Source organism: Otolemur garnettii, unplaced genomic scaffold, assembly GCF_000181295.1.
Source record: "Otolemur garnettii isolate 467f Iridium unplaced genomic scaffold, OtoGar3 scaffold00047, whole genome shotgun sequence".
In the NCBI taxonomy this organism is placed as follows: Eukaryota; Metazoa; Chordata; class Mammalia; order Primates; family Galagidae; genus Otolemur; species Otolemur garnettii.
Genome location: NW_003852442.1, coordinates 8,221,195 through 8,224,481, shown reverse-complemented (window position 1 = coordinate 8,224,481; position 3,287 = coordinate 8,221,195).

The window sequence follows — 3,287 nt, the reverse complement described above, 5'->3', positions numbered from 1 at the left end:
CTGAGCCCTGGGTTGGTATGAAGCCCCTTGCTGGATAGGTTGCCCCGGGGGCAGCAGTTGTGGCTGCTGCATCTGAGCCCTGGGTTGGTATGAAGTCTCTTGCTGCATATGTTGCCCTGGGGGCAGCAGTTGTGGCTGCTGCATCTGAGCCCTGGGTTGGTATGAAGCCCCTTGCTGCATACATTGCCCCGGGGACAGCAGTGATGAGTTGGCAACTATTTGAGGAGGTGCTTGCTGAAGTTGAGAGCAGTCGGGCTTTTCTTCATTTTGAGGAAACTGAATGTGCAACTGTAAATGAGAGGAGTCCAAATCCTGCCCTTGATCCCCAGGAGCCTGGTCCATTGTCAGCTGCTCCAGGACCAGCATCCTTCCTTGATAAATCTGGGGCTGTTGGTGCTGCTGCTTGTAACACTGCCAATTATCCTGCTGCAGACATTTCAATAGTGAACAGTTTTTAAAATTTTCTTCCTCTTGCTCTTCTTGCTGCTCCCTCACTCCGTACTCACTATGAAGATAACATGCCAGAAAAGGGGCTCCATGCCAGCTTTCCCCAGTGTCAGTCTTTTCTCTCACAGAGCAGTGCGCTGAAGATGTAGAAGTGTGAAGGCAAGCTGCTGGGCAGTAGCTAGGAAAAGAACAAGCAGGAGAAAGCCCACTTCCTGTGTTATCTTGATTCTCCAAAGCACCACCTGGTTGCTTTATAGTGCCTGTGACTGGAGAGGAGCAACTAGGGCCCACTTGCTGACTAGGAATTTCCTCTTTCTCCAGAGAGGAGCAATCAGCTCTACCCATCAGAATCTTCTGGGCACAAGAAAGGCTCTCGTTGGTGGTGTAGTTGGGAGCTTCAGCGTGGGTATCCTGGACTTCTAAAAGTAGATGAGCTTGGCCTGGGAAATCACACTGTTTCCATGTAGCAAATAGTCTGATTCTTTCTTTGATTGGAAGTCTGGCTCTGTTATTCTGGAACCAGTTCTAAAGGGAAAAGATAATATTGTTTTATCAAAACTACTTACATGATTATACTCCTGAGTGTATTTCCTTATTGTAGGAGGATTTTCTGTTTAATTTTCTTCCCAGCTCAGTCCCTGACTTGCCTTCTGACTGATGTTAAAGTCACAGTAAAGAAAGCAATTGTTGGCTCGGCGCCTGTGGCTCAAGTGGCTAAGGTGCCAGCCACATACACCTAAGGTGGTGGGTTCGAATCCAGCCTGGACCTGCCAAACAACAATGATGGCTGCAACCAAAAAATAGCTGGGTGTTGTGGCGGGCACCTATGGTCCCAGTTACTTGGGAGGCTGAGGCAGGAGACTCGCTTGAGCCCAGGAGTTGGAGGTTGCTGTGAGCTGTGACGCTACAGCACTCTACTGATGGCAACATAGTGAGACTTTGTCTCAAAAAAAAAAAAAGAAAGAAAGAAATGTAAAGGAAAAAAAAAACAACAACACTAAGACAATGTGTATTTATGTACTTGACCATTGTTTCAATTCCTTCCCTGGTCATTAAACTTGCTCAGTCTTCCTAATTCTTTTTGAGAAATCATTGGTCCTTTGCATTTTCCTAGGAATGTTTCTTATAGTTTTTATAATTTAGTAACAAAATAAATTGCATACTATTTTTCTATGCTTTTTTTCTTACATTCCTGATCTTTAATTCCCTTCTAGTTTATATGAATGGATGTTTTTTTCCACGTTTCAGGCAACCAATAAACCCAATGATCTATGCACTATTACATAAACAAAGACATAAGGGAAGTCTTCGGCTTGGCGCCTGTGGCTCAAGCGACTAAGGCGCCAGCCACATACACCTAAAGTGGTGGGTTCGAATCCCCAGCCCAAGCCTGCCAAGCAACAATGATGGCTGCAACCAAAAAAATGGCTAGGCGTTGTGGCGGGCGCCTGTAGTCCCAGCTACTTGGGAGGCTGAGGCAGGAGACTCGCTTGAGCCCAGGAGTTGGAGGTTGCTGTGAGCTGTGATGCCATGGCACTCTACCCAGGGGGATAGCTTGAGGCTCTGTCTCAAAAAAAAAAAAAAAAAAAGGGAAGTCTTCACAATTCTGTTTATAAAATATAACTAATTCATTCAATTTATACAGTAAAAATTTATCAAAAAATATTTGTTCATGCAGCATATAGTTATGAAGCACCAACCACTCTGAAATTTGTATCTCTAGGTAAGTGTTCTTTCCTGAACTTCAGACTTGCACATAGATGTTTATCTGGCATAGGAAACTTAATAAATGTAAAATGTAACTTCCAATTCTTTTGACACCGCCTTGCTCTTCCTTGGGTTCTCTTTCCATATACTTAAAACATTGAAGTCATCTTTGACTCCACCTTATCTTTATTTACTTTTTAATCTTTGAGACAGTCTCACTTTGTCACCCTTGGTAGAGTGCTGTGGCATCATAACTCACAGCAACCTCAGACTCTTGGACTTAAGCGATCCTCTTGCCTCAGCCTCCTGAGTAGCTGGGACTACAGTTGCTTGCCACCACACCCAGTTAGTTTTTCAGAGATGGGCATCTCAATCTTGCTCAGTCTGGTCTCAACTCCTGAGCTCAAGCAATCCACTGCCTAGGCCTCCTAGAGTGATAGGATTACAGACATACTTTATCTTTCTTAGCATATACAATACACAGTATACTTGTCAGCTCTAGCTCTAAAATGTACTCAGAGTATCATTAGTCCTATCTACCAGCACAGCCAGCAGGGTGGCTCAGACTGCCATCACCACCACTAACTACAACAGCGTCGACTTAACCTACTTCCAAATTTGCCTCACTCCAGTCTAACGCATATTTTTCATAACGCATATTCATTGTATTTTCATATCCACATACTAAGACTGTTTACCTAGGTGATGAAATGCTATTGTATGTTTTCTTTACATTTTCCACATTGTATGTGTGTATATTCATCCCTTGGATTGGTCCCGCATCCCAGAATCCAAGGATGCAGAGGAGGTAAGATGGCCTACTGGAGCCAGCTAGCAGCAGAAGCTCCCATCCAGAGGGAGAGATAATGGTCAGCATGAACCAATAAAGCTGAAGGTTGGGAGCTGAGCTGGGAGAGAAGATTGATAAGTGCACATCATCCCTGCTGAGGCAACTCCAAAGAAGCAAATTTCAGGTACCAAACCCATCCCAAAGAGGATGAGAGTCCATCCCCTACCCCAAGAGAGTGGCCCACTGTGTGCTGTCTACAAGTGAACAGTGAACAGAAGACCTCTTGTTTCACCCCACGGGAGAGAGCAGCTCCAGAGAGATCCCAGTGCGAGCTGGGGCATTC